This window comes from Manis pentadactyla, chromosome 3, assembly GCF_030020395.1.
Source record: "Manis pentadactyla isolate mManPen7 chromosome 3, mManPen7.hap1, whole genome shotgun sequence".
NCBI classification, from domain to species: Eukaryota; Metazoa; Chordata; class Mammalia; order Pholidota; family Manidae; genus Manis; species Manis pentadactyla.
Genome location: NC_080021.1, coordinates 170,782,803 through 170,797,299, shown reverse-complemented (window position 1 = coordinate 170,797,299; position 14,497 = coordinate 170,782,803). Strand labels below are relative to the sequence as shown.

At 35.8% G+C, this 14,497-nt stretch overlaps 1 protein-coding gene across 3 annotated transcripts in view; it reads right to left on the bottom strand.

Annotated features, from left to right (window-relative positions):
* SH3GL2 (SH3 domain containing GRB2 like 2, endophilin A1) overlaps positions 1–14,497 on the bottom strand; it is a 254,199-nt gene that overhangs the window by 185,010 nt on the left and 54,692 nt on the right. Inside the window, exon 1 of one of the 3 annotated variants that reach the window (XM_057498725.1) lies at positions 5,643–5,666. The exons of the other annotated variants lie outside the window; for them this stretch is intronic. The gene's annotated coding sequence lies outside the window, so the exon portion shown is untranslated. Of the gene's footprint in view, positions 1–5,642; positions 5,667–14,497 lie in introns of those variants that run through there. 3 annotated transcript variants of the gene reach the window in all.

Here is a 14,497-nt window from a genome sequence, read left to right as displayed (position 1 = left end):
TGAAATCATTTTCAATTCTCATGATAAGCTTTTTTTAAAAAAGCTATTTCACCTTTTTAAATCCTGTTTTCCTAATCTAAACTGTGTACTATATGACTTGTCAGGTAATCACGCACGCTTTAAATAAACAAGAGAATACCCATTAAAAAGCCTTTTTTGATAAGTATAGAGGATGTTCAAACATGTTCCTTAAGAGATAAGAATGTAATTTAAACAGCGACCACTAGCAGATATTTCTTCTTTGCATGCCTAAGAATATGCACAGAATTAAGTTAAATGATACCAATCACAGGCACATGCTTTAACAAGTAACTATTTATTGTTGAGTACTTGTGGTAATGTAAATACAACAAATAATTTTCACCAATGTACCACAGGCAAGGCTATCCATGCTACCTGCAGTCTACAAAGCAATGGCACAGAATTATTTTTCTAATGTATGGAATACTCAATATCTGGATCCAATCAAAAAATTCAACTTTCAACAAGCTGTCACTTTGTAAGGCCAGTCTATTGGTTTTATGATATATTCATCAGTTACTTAATCCTCTGAAAAATATTACATATTAAAGAATATTAAAATTTCCTCTAACATACCTATCCATGGGCAACTTTAGTGCAAACCTGTCCATCAAAACATTTAAATTAAAGACACTCCAATAGAAATGATCAATGAAATAACACTGTGTACAGATTCATCAACACAATTTATAGAAAATAAAGAAATGTAGGATTGCCTAAGTAACAAATAAATAATTTTTAGAAAAACAATCTAAAGACTGATTCTAAACTAGGTCTAGCTCTTTTCCCTCCCAAAAATGAATGCTGCTTCTCAGCAAAGCCACCTAATCACTTGTTTCAAGAGCTGCAGGAGAGAAAGAATGGTTCTGCATCCTTTCCTGCATTCCTTCTCCAACCTCTCATCCCACATTTTCATTTGATTTCAATTTTTCTCTCTCAAATATTATCAGGTTAAGCTTTTATCATGTACTCTATTTTTGAGCAGACAAAAATCCCAGCAACCTGGAGATGAGTTGGCCCTGTATTACCAGCAGGTACCTATATTTCTTAAAAGCAAACTAGATTAATGACCTCATGTGACTGAGGCTTCTGGGTGAAACACAAGAACTGTTTATCTAACTTGAGTTTTACACTTATCTCTGAGGCACTTTCAACTTTTTTATCTGAAACTAGAATGTGGTCACAATCCATGTTCTCCACTTAAATTATGGCACAAGCATATGTCACCCAGGGAACAAACTGCCATAAGATTATTGCATTATGAGTATTCATTTCCTTTGTAATAGGCACTTCATTTGCCCATGAAATTAGGGCTAAGGTTACCTCAAAGCCACTGATGAAGTTTAGAGTACTGCTATAGTGTATTTACTGCTTTTGAAATTAAGCTGAGCTTATAACAGTATTGGCAGAGACTCCAAAACAATTTAAAATTTTATATGCTGAACATGGGCATTTTTAGCTCAGGCCACAGCATGCATATATTTTTTTATGTGGCATTTAAACCAAAACTGTATCAGAATAAAAGCATAGAAACCAGTACCTAGAGATGGTAGAGGAAAGAGTTTATTTTCACATGCCCATACTTTATTTCAAAAAGGATTTCAGAATGCTAAAACAGAGAACTGAACATAAGCCAACTTCAAATATAATCCTGACTTAAAATGTGCCAGGTTGGGCATTTTTAAACAATATGTTTCTTCAGGTGAAAAATGTAGATCTCTGTGCAGAGCAACTTCCCCACCTACCCACCCACCCACCTTCTGGAGATACACAGGAGGCTGGGACAGACTGAGGAGGAAGCTCTGGCTGAAGGCAAGTGCTCAGGGATGACGGCGACCTCAGTGGTCATCAGGTTCAGACCACACTGATGGGATACATGCAGTGTATTCACAGACAGTGCATGGGGCTAGAAGGCTAGAAGAGGTAGATCCAGAATACAAGACAGCAACTAGGTCAGTCAATGTGAACAACAAAGAAAAAGTGCTCAGCCACCATTTCAAAACCTTTCACTGGTGCTCACTTCAGCAGCACATATGCACAACATTTCATTTTTAAGTGGTATGTTAACAATTAGGGGTTTTTTTAATGGTTTTAGTAATTAAGATGCAATATACAACATATTTCACCTTAAACTGCTTTTAAAAGTTGACTACTCAGACCTAACTTAGAAGGGGCACAAATCAATCCATCATACAAAACATATCGTGAAATGTTAAGTCATGCTGTTGTGTGTGTCATTAGGATGGACTCAGTTCATATCACAACTTCCTAAACTGCATGATCAGGGAGGCGGAGCCACAGACGTAGGGAAACACCCAACCTCCCTACTGCAGAGCTGGGCTTAGAAAGAGGAAGGGAGGAAAGCGTGCTCATGCTCCTGGCTGTCACCCTTCTATGGTTTGAGAAACAAAGCATGATGCAAATTCAAAAACACAAGACAATGAAACATCTTTAAGGTACTTAGTATATAATAAATTCTAGTCTCTGACCTTTGGATTGTGATTTTTTTTTTTCCTTTTATAGCTTTCCACTCAAGGACCCTGACTTAAATAAAACCTCTCAGAGGTCCAAAGCATTTCCAGAGAAAAAGGAAAATGCATGCTGATCCAGTTCCTCTCTTCATCACCTCCCTCTGCTGAGAGGTTTTTCCACAGAAAGGCAAAAAAAACTTTGATCTATGAACATCTGCAGAACACTGAACCAGGTCTTCTCCTGGGACCTATTTAATCTCACTATAGAGCTCCTATCACATTCTCTTAGAGCAGCATGTCTTTGTCATTAAAAGTAACAATTTAGATGGAAAATGTCCACTTGTTACCACGCCTGGTTATTTTTTCAGCATACTATTTTTTGTTCACACTAGCTACTGGTTAATACAGTCAGTGAGGATTAAGCTCATGTTTATCTACAACTTTATTTTCATAAACTTTTCTTTCTCACGGTTTTCTTACTTTGTTATGAAATTCCTAGACATGATACTCATTACTTTTATCATTAAATTCTATTCATTCTGAGCCCCAATTTACATGTTTGGATTAGCCTTACAGACAGGCATACTGGCTCAGGGGCAGAGTTTCCTACAAATAAATAAAAATCTCCATTGTCAGGCCAAAGGCAAGGAGAATATCTACTGCTACACTTTCAATGATCGCTTATCCACTCATTTGGGTAACAAAACTACACTGAACACATAGGAGAAAACAATAGTCCCCATTCTCAGTTATCCAGGGAAACAGCACAAAAACCCTAAGAGAAATACATTACAACCAGTAGAGTAAGGAGAAATTATGAATGATATATGAACAAAGACAGAGAGAAAGGATGACTAATTCTTCAGCAGGGCAGCAGGGGTTGGAGGGTGGCAGAAGTGAGCAGCCAGAGAAGTATTAATTTTTCCAGCCTGGTTTTTTGCTGACTGGGCAAAGAATTCTCATTTGACTCTGATTTCTTGTCCTCGCACAGCCTGTTGGCTCTCTCCTTGGCTTGGCGCCTTCTAGATACTAGATTCTCATTAGAGTCAAAGCTTAAAGCACAGAATGAATAATGACAGAAGCCTGGATAAGTAAATACATTACACAACTACTTTCTCAGAGTTAAAAATAAAACCTTTCTAGTCATTTCTTTTGTTTAAAATTTTATGTTTTCTATCTACTTGAAAACTAGGTTACCATGTATCCTCCTTGTTGGCTTCTTGTGAAGGTCCGTGAACATCCACCATGGAAATACCTGTCTCTTCCTTTTACAGGACTAGCCCAGTTCAATGGCCCTCAAACTGAATTGCTTTCACCCTTCAGGCTTCCATCTAGAAGTTAAGTTCCTCTAAGCAACAATCAGCTCAACACATTGGTCTTTCTTTCCCCATCCCACATGGCATCACACAGTGTATGCATAATCTCAAGAATTATGACTTTTCATGATCCTCTTTCACGACTGTGTCATCACAGGACACCTAAAGCTGCTGACTCCTTCAGACTGCTCCTGCCTTTGCAGTTCACCATCGTCCTCACTTACTCTCTCTAGGACAATTTGTAAAGTGGGAATGGTAGCTACTTATCCCTCAGAGGATATCTGTTGGAGTTAAGTAAGAGAATACTGTGGGATGGTGCCTTTAATACACAGAAAGGACTCAATTAGCAAGAATCCTCTTTCTTCCTTTTCTTACTAGACAAACCTAACCAAACAAGTTTTCCTATAGAGCCACATAACTTCTGCTTCTGATAGGGTTTTAATTTCTCACTCTGGGAAGGCTAAGTGGTTATTAATCTAACTTGTCAGTGAAAAAATTCAATAAGGAAACACTATGTAACAGCACACTTTGAGACTCTACATGGTCAGGATAAATTCTTCTTTTTTTTTTACTATTTTTAACACAATTGGATTCTGTTAGCTAGAATCTTGTGTAGATTTTCTACATCTCTGTTCACTGGCTTGTAATTAGATTTTCTTGTATTTTCTTCTTTTTCTCCCATCAAAATTTTCTAGACTCAGGTAGACATCATTATCAAGGCAGGTGATAATTCCAGAGCAATTAAAAATGAGTCCAGAGAAAATTATGAGACATCTGAGCAACACAAGCACTATGATTGAAAGACAACAGCCCAAAACATCTACACAGTATCTAAGAAAAGCAGGTCAAAAACTCTGCAGATGGCATCTAAAAGAAAGAAAGAAGAGAAAGAATACAGTTGCAGATGGAAAGGAGGAGAAAGAGATAAAGAGAGAGAGATGGGAGGGAGGTATGGAAGGAAGCAGGGGCAGAGGGAGGAAGACAAGATAAGAGATTGGGAGGCTAGAAGTAGAAGTACTAGGAGTCTTGAAAGAATACAGAAAGTGAACAGATGGGAGAAACTAACTGAAAAAATAACAGTCAAGAATTTCCAAGAACTCAGGTAAAAAAGTAAGACAACTGTTTAAAAGAGCTTCCACTGTAAGGCAGGAAAGAAGAAAGCAATGCAAGAAATCAAGTAAGCAAGAAAGAACACAGGCATGATAAAGAGAAATGCAAAATATGATGGCAAAAACATGCCTGACAGAAATATAATTCTAATAAAAGTAAATGGATTAAACTTTACACCAAAAGACAGATGCTCAGCTTGGATTCTTTTAAAATGACTCAGTCAACATTAAGGCATGGAAAAAATATATCAGAGAAACATAAAATGTTAGAAAACCATTGTAGCAATTTTACTATCAGACAGAATAGAATTTAAAGCCAAAACATCATAAAGGAAAAAGAGATAATCTGTATGTTTATAAAAAGAATGATGCAGAACAAAAATACAACTATCACAGAAGTATATGCACCTAAAAATATGTCAGTAAGTGACAGATCTAATGGGATAAATAGATAAATCAAGTATTTTCACTGGCTAATTTAATACACTCCACCATAGAAACAGAATATTTAAATAAATGATTAATAATATTACATATAATATTTGGTACTCATCTCAGAAGTAATAGAGAAAATGTAAGTATACACGTTAATAGTAACACATAGAACTTCAGAAACCCAGACTGTTCTTAAGCACTCACGTAATATTTATAGAACTTGATCATTTCACAGACCACAAAGGGATCTTCAAAAATTTACCAAAAAATTCATCAAATTATTTTCTTACCTCATATAGGTGTAGAAACAAATAAAAAATGATAACTAGAAGATACCCCACATATCTGAAATATAACATGTAAAAATAATAATGAATAATAATCTGTAATTTCAAGAAGAAGTAGTAAGGGGAACTAAAAATCCTTAAGGCATAAGAACAAGGGAAGAATTTATGCCAAAATTTATGGGATGCACCTAAAACAGTCATAATAGGGAATTCTGAGCTTTAAATGCCTTTAACAGAAATCAATAAAGATTTTTAAAGTATAAAATAACTTAATTCATTAAGGAGGACAAAACCAAGAGAATAAAGCCAGAAACAAGAAGGCAGGGAATAAAGATATAACCAGAAATTAATGAACTGGGAAAAAAAACAGAGCTGATTAATAAACTAACAAGTGGTTGTTGTTTTTAACAACCTAATAACTTAAAATAGCCTCAGGCAAAACTGATGAGAGAGGTCAAAGAAACGGCAAAGATCCCTGGCTCATACCATAAGAAAAAGCTAAATCCAGCTAAAGACAGAATTAAAAATAGAGGAAAAATAACTATTGAAATAATGAGTGAGGGAACAAAGAAAATAAGAATTTAAAACAAGTAATACCAATATTAAAGATGAGAAAACATGGTAAACATGAAAATGACATTACTGGAGTGCTGAAAGGAAGAATCATCAACCTAGAATTTTTTCGCTCAGAAAAAATATCTTGTGAAATGATGAGTTTTTTAGAAAGACAAAAGCCAAAATAATTCATCACCCACAGCCCACTAAAAATAAAACGAGAGTTCTGAAAACTGTCAGTTATAAAGCCAATATACATAAGTCTAGAGTATTCCTTTGTACTGTAATTATCTATTTGAAAATAGGAAAACACGGTCCTAATTATAACAGCAACAAAAACAATATACCTAGGAATTTACCTAACAAAAATTGCATAAGACTCTCAAAGATAAATGTTAAAACTTTAAAGAACTTCTAAAAGTCTCTGAATAAATAGATGTTCATGGGATGGGATGGGATGAAATAATATTTTTTGATGTCAAGTTTCTCTAAAATTAATAAGCAATATCAATGCACTTCTTATTAAATCCTATAAATAATTTGAGGGAGCTTGACAAATTAATTTGAAAAACATATGGAGGAAAAAATGAAAATTAATAGCTGTGACTTTTTTTTGGAAGAAAATAAAGCAAAAGCCAGAAGGGGCTTATTCTGTCAGATATTAAAATTAATTATGTCATAGAAATTAATAACAGTAAGAAACTAATAGAATACATCTCCCTGGGCAAGGGAAACAAATCAAAAATGAACAAGTAGAACTACATCAAACTAAAGCTTCTGTACAGCAAAAGACACCATCAGCAGAACAAAAAGGCATCCTACATTAGGGGAGAATATATTTGTAAATGACATATTCAATAAGGGGTTAACATACAAAAGAAGTCATATGCCTCAACATCCAAAAAACAAGTAACCCTATTAAAAAATGGGCAGAGAACCTGAACAGATGCTTCTCCAAAGAAGAAATTGAGATCACCAACAGGCACATGAAAAGGTGCTCCACATCACTAATCATCAGGGAAATGCAAATTAAACCACAGTGAGATATTACCTCACACTAGTTAGGATGGCCAACATCCAAAAGATAAGAAACAACAAATGCTGGCAAGGATGCAGAGAAAGGGGAACCTTCCTACACTGCTGGTGGAAATGTAAATTGGTTCAACCGTGTGGAAAGCAAGATGGAGGTTCCTCAAAAAACTAAAAATAGAAATACTATTTGACTCTGGAATTCCACTCCTAGGAATTTACCTGAAGAAAACAAGATCCCTGATTCAAAAAGACATATGCACCCCTGTGTTTTATCACAGCACTATTTACAATAGCTGAGATATGGGAGCAACCTAAGTGTCCATCAACAGAGATGAATGAATAAAGACAATGTAGTACATATAGACAACAGAATATTATTCAGCCATAAAAAGAAAATAAATCCTGCCATTTGCAACATGGATAGATTTAGAGAGTATTATGCTCAGTGAAATAAGCCAGGCAGAGCAACACAAATACCAAATTATTTCACTCATTTGTGGAGGATAAAAACAAAGCAAAACAGAAGGAACAAAATAACAGTAGACTCAGACACGGAGAAGGGACTAGTGGTCACCAAAGGGGAGGGGTTAGGGAGGGTGGGTGGGGAGGGAGGGAGGGAGAAGGAGATTAAGCAGCACTATAATTAGCAATCACAATATAGGAATGTCAGTAGTACAGCATGGAGAGTACAATTAATGACTCTACAGCATCTTACTACAGACAGAGAGGGTGAGGACTTGATAATATGGGTGAATGTTGAACCACCATGCTGTATAATTGAAACCATCATAAGACTGTGTATCAATGATACTTTAATAAAATAAGTAAATAAAAAGAATCAAGAGGGAAAGTCAAGAGATAGAATACATGTTCTTTCTATTACACACATAGACACACACACATAGAAACGCACATACACACACACAAACGGGACAACAGAAGATTCAGAGAAAAGGCCTGGGATCAGTGGTGTGATGTCAGAATCCAGGTGTGGGGAAATTCTATGGTTCTATAATTAGGACACCAGGGTGAGGAGTGAAGGAGAGGAAACTGTATCCCACAAAACAAGGAACACATATCGGCGACCGAGGAAAGGTTCAAAACAAAGAATTATCATGAACAACCTTATGTATTAATATATTATAATCCAAATAGGACAAGATTCCATAAGGTAATAAGGTCTGCTTTATCCTTTATATTTGCCTATGATTTTACAAAAATATGCTTGTTTGTTGACAATAAAATCAACTGCTATCGTGGGTATTACCTGAAATACCTTTGAACCAATCTATAAAAGTAACATGATTTTTGAGGTTTGAGGAACACACAGAACAGATTTCATGCTCTTTTGCATATTTCAAAGTGTTACCCTATGTCATTTATTTCTAGTTTAGGTAAAATCCTGGTAGTAATCACATTTTGCTTATTTTTTATCAATACATATGTGCAATATTCTATTCCATGACTGAGTTGAGAATCAATTCACATGAGTGAATGAGAATAACACCATCTCAAATGTTTTTTTTTAAGTTCTAATCAGAGCTGGTATGAAGTCAACTTTACTATTTCCAGGGAAGATCCATTGTCAATATATTAGAAACATGTGGGACACTAACTAAAAACTGTAGATATGAAGGCTTTTCTTTTAGTTAACTTAAAGTATGAGTCATTCTACATTTTTTCTGGGTAGAATATTAGATATATTAAATACCATTTTGGTACAAACCTGTCAAAACTGTTAATTGTGATTTTTCTTCCTCATTTCTCTCTGTTACAACAGATGTATAATATTTTGAAATGTTTATCTGTTCAATATTCCAGGATAGTAGGAAAAGTAACTCAACTTCTCTGAAAAAGAATATTACATTTTTTATTCAAAATAACTAAAAACATTATTTTCCTTGTGCCTGACATGATGCCTTATATATGTTTCTATTAAAAGAAAACTTTGTATTGCCTCATCTGAGTTAATCTAATGAAGCAAACTCACTAAGGTAGACAGGAACATAGCAAACTAATTTTTTATTTGAAGCAGAAAAACTAAGTTTTATGACATTCTCCATAGTCCTTTTAAATATCATACATTCGGTAACCTATAGATTTATCTTTATTGTACAATTATTATTTTTTCATTTAAATCATAACGTTTTAAAAATTGATTGATGACGTGATGAACAGTTCACAGTACTTTGCTTCTGGGTTCTCATTTCTCACCTATGCTGTCAGCTCTTTCTAGGAGTTGTCTTCAACATTTCAACCTGAATGAACCAAACTATTATAGGAAACACTTTTGAACGTATCAGATATACCAAAAGACAGACTTGCAACAATATTTGAGATTTGTCAATTCAATAATTTAGAACACTTAGAAACTACTTGAAAGAAGCCAATGGCTCATTTTCTGGGCAGCTTTGATTCTATCCAGACACTTAGTGTATTTGGAAAATGAACATTTTAAACAATAATGGCAACAAAAAATAATCCAAGGGAACTCTCCTTCTCATGTATCTAAATATTTAATTTACCAATACTACGAAACAAATACTGCATATTTTTGAGCAATTAAACTGGCATACTGGCTTTCCAAAAGAAGGATGAAGACAAACTTCTTTGCGGCATTCACCTTTAATAATTTGGCTCCAAATTACTTTTGCCATCCAGCTTCCTCCTCTTCCTGGGTACCTTAATGTAGCTAACCTGAACACTTAGTAGTCCTCAATCCCACCTCTACACTTCTGTACATGCACTCCCCTTATCTTGTGCTCTTGCCCCCACCAATTTCCACATAGAAAAACACTGTCAGTTTTCCAGGTCCAATGTAAAGGATGCCTCTTTGAGTCTTTGGTGTCTATGGGCTACACTGAGCACTAAATGCTTTATATACTTTGATCTTTACAATCCCTTACCAATTTATTTACTTTGATCTTTACAATCCCTTACCAATGATAGCCAAAGTAGCTGCCACCACTAAGTACTTAATACATGATGCCAAGTGTCATTTACAACTACTTTACATAATCCTCGCAACAAGCTAGTTTGTTTTCCCCATTCTATAGATGAGGAACGCAAGGTTTTGGATGTTAATTGTGGGAATTCAGAACACTAGCTCTGTGGTCTGAATTTGAATCCTAATTCCACTATTTGCATCTTCCTAACACAGCATTTTCCTCAAGATGATAAAGAGCATGTGTGTGCAACCAAGAGATTTTTCACAGAGCTGTTCTAAGCAGTAAGTGAATCACCCAAAGTATTTAGCATAGCATCTGGTATGATGAGCAGTGAGAACTTGCTGAGTGTTATTAGTTATTAATCATTTTAGTCTTTCCCCACAATATCTAGCATAGTGATTTTGCACACTGGAGAAAAAATATATTAGTGATTAGAGAATATTCCATCTTTTCTTAAAATAAATTTATAAGTCCATTTAGAGAAGTTTGTGCTCCATCAGGTTCAGATCATTAGAAAACAAGAATCTGAATTCAAAACACTGATGGATTGATCTCACTGACACACCTTCCCTGTCACTTGCTACCATACACAGCATGCACACCAGGAGCTGGGGGAGATAGTGACCGAGCTTACCTTCAGAGGAACTGGGAGAGATATTCATTTAGAAACATTACTGGGTGTTAGATGGTGAAAATGTGATGTGATATTCAACCCTAGCACAGTATCTATACTATTAGAAAACTGATAAAAGAATCTATATCTACCCAAAAAAGGCTCCTTTAAAAAAGTTTAGTAATTTTTTAAATGAATGCATCCATGTAAAAACTAAATTTTCAATTTGTTATTATCAAAAGGATTACATAATTATATATGTAAATTATTTTAGATTTTACTTAGTATTTAACTTACTTGTATTTTACCAGAATTTACTTACTAGTGTTTTACTTAGTTTTTTATGCCTAAATTTAGGTGACCTCTAAAGGCAATCTTTTCTGTATTTATATTCTTTCCTGGAATTTAATGTTAAAAGTTATCTCATGGTATTAACTATATTATGCCACATTAGACAACAGGTTGAAAGAAAAACATTCTTAAATTAGGCCTAAATGATATGTTAAAACTGATCTGAATATTTGTATAATATGGCATTCATTTCAAGGACACAGTAATAGTAACTACATGAAAAAATAAAATAGTCTCAGTAAATAAGCATTTCATGTAAACCTTTCAAAACATTCCCAGGTCTTGTCTCTGAGCAAACTAAGAAATGTTACAAGGAAACCAGGAAAGCCACTGGCCCTGCTGAGGGCCATGTCCTGGGCGCAGGACTGCTACGCCTGACAGATGGTCTCAGTTCACATTCAGAGAAGCACTGCAAGGTGGGTAGGACTTGGCCGGTTTCACAGGTAAGAGAAGAGCTGAGAGAGGCCCTTTTAAATAAATGCAAATGATGTTAGTTGTCTTTAAAGAAGTACAAGCTCTCTTTATATGTTCTAAATATAAGCCCTTTATCAGATTTATGTTTTACAAATATTTTCAGCCATTCCATGGCTTGCCTTTTTTCCCTAGGTGTTCTTTGAAAGATTCAAAAGTTTTGAATTTAAATGAATTCCATATCATCACATTTTTTCTTTTGTTCATATTTTCATGTCCTATTTCATGAAATCATTAGTTTGAAAAGACATATGCACTGCTGTGTTTGCTGCAGCATTATTTACAACTCTGTCAAAATATGGAAGCAACTGAAGTGTTTATCAGTAGATAAATGGATAAAGATGTGGTACATATAGAAAATGGAATATTATTCAGCCATAAAAAAGGAATTTTGCCATTTGTGACAACATGAATGTTCCTAGAGGGTATTATTATGCTAAGTGAAATAAGTCAGACAAAGAAGAATGCCATACAGTTTCACTTATATGTGGAATCTGAAAAAACAAACAAACAGAAATGGACTCATACACACAGAGAAGGATGGCTGGTTACCATGTAGGAAGGGGGTTGAAATAGCTGAAGGGGATAATGAGATACAAACTTCAAATTATAAAATAATTTAGTCACAGGAGTGGAAGTACAACATAAGGAATATAGCTCATAATATTGTAATATCTTTGGTAACAGTAACTATAGTTATTGTGGTGAGCATTTAGTAAAGTACATAATTGATGAACCACTAAGTTGTTCATCTGAAACTAATATAATATTGTATATAAACTATATTTCAATTAAAAAATGATTTGACAAAGTGTGTTACTGGAACATTAAAAAAAAAAGAAATCTTAGATTAGAAATCTAATACAATATCCAAGAGAAACTGGCAATGGTTTCATTTTAATTTCCACAATTCAAAATTCACACATTCATTTACTACACCTTTACAGAGCAATTGTTATATAAACCACACTTGGCCTGTAGCCTCTCCTGTCAAAAGTCACTATCTAGTAAGTGTTTTAACCCACTACAGGGCTTAATAACTGGTAAATTAGCCTTCATTTTTACATATGGAATAAGGATACAGGAAGGAGACTTTAAAAACACACGTTAGCCACTACACAGGTTATGTCACTATGATTGTCACCGAAAACCCTAGGAGACAGACACTATTACCACCGCTGTTTTCACCTAGTGGCTAAGAATATGGACTCTAGAGCCAGGCCACCTGTGTTCAAATCCCAGTTCACTGTTTCCTGTCTAAGTGAAATGGAAGCCACCTAACTTATCTGTGCCTTCATTTCCTCATCTGTAATGCAGGGAAAAATAATACCTACCTCAAAGGATCAAGTGCAAAACACTTAGCACAGTACAAGCATATAGTAAGCACTATGCAAATGTACATTTTCCTCATATTTATTTTATAGATAGATCAAATAGGTGAGACACATAAACTTACTGTTTGAGGGCAAAAGCTATTTAGTGGCTCTTTACGTGTTAGCCTTAGACCAGCAGCAACTCCACCTGGGAACTGGCTAGAAATGAAAATTCTCATGCTTACTTGAATCAAAAACTGGAGGCAGAGCCCTTAGAAATGGGTCCTTAGAAACTCCCAGGGATTTTGATGTCTGTTAAAGTCTAAGAACCAGGGAAATGAGAGAAGCCAGCTCCCAGCCTGGGGGGTGCGGTTAACCTGTAGACTGATGGGGAGGATGGTAGGACCACTTCCCTGCAAACAGGGTGGCAGCTTAGCTAGAAAGGAGGCCCATCAACCTGTTGAGAGTAGGTTCAAAAGGCCAAGGGGACCACAGTGAGGCTGGTGTTTCAGACTGAGCCCACGAGGTAGAGGCCCTTGCTCTGCAGGTCCCTGTGGCCCACAAAGAAGAGAGTGTGGTGGCACTGTCCCAATCTAAGTCTGAGCTCACACGTCCCATCCTCAAGGCCCACTCTCTCACTACCTGGTCTAAAATGGTCTTCCAGCACCCCAACTATTCTCCACCTCATCAACTGGTTTTCTGCATGGCTTTTCTCACAGCTAACTGTGATTTCATTTCCTTGTTGCCTTTTCTGTCTGTCTCTACTATTGCTCAGAGGCCCCCTTTGAACAGGGAACTGATCTGTTTTGTTCATTTTCATATCTTTAGCTTCCAGCCTCAGGCCTACATGCAGCACTCAGTAGAATATCTGTATAACAGATGAGTGAATAAATGAACAGCCAGTAGCATAATGACTTTTTAAATACTGACTTGAAAAATGTATTGGGAACTGAGAAAATAGTAAGGGCTTCTCTGGGACACCTTGAAAAATATCAGTCCTATAAAAACAGTGTTTTGTGATCAAAAGGTAAGCTTCATGGAGGAATGAAAATTAAGTAATGACATGAGTAACAACTATCATGTGGGCACCTGCCTGTACCAAAGGCACTGGGCGAGGCACTTCACTACATTCTCAACTCCCTCAAAATAACCACTGAGGCTGTTCTGAACAAATGAATAATTACTTCTGAGGTAATTATCCCACCTTAGTTGATAAGGTTCAGAAGAGAGAGGACACATATCTAAGGGTGCACAGCTAGTAAACAAGGGAGCCAGGACTCAAACCTCACTTCCATATCAAAGAGCATGTTGTTTCCATTATTTCTTTGTCCTCAGGAAGGCCAGTGTGAAATGCTATCTTTTATATGAACTCAGTCTTTCAGGACCTAAGGAGTTCACAACTGAGTGAAGAACACCAAAAGATGATAAACACAGTAACAGCTACAAAAGAGCCACAAGCAGAGGTTTACAGGAGTTTAGAAGTGACTCCCAGAGCTCCAAAGCAGCTCTTACGTGAGACTGGGAATTGGAGAATGATCTGTCTGGGCCTGAACCTGATGCTAGCCATTCTCCATT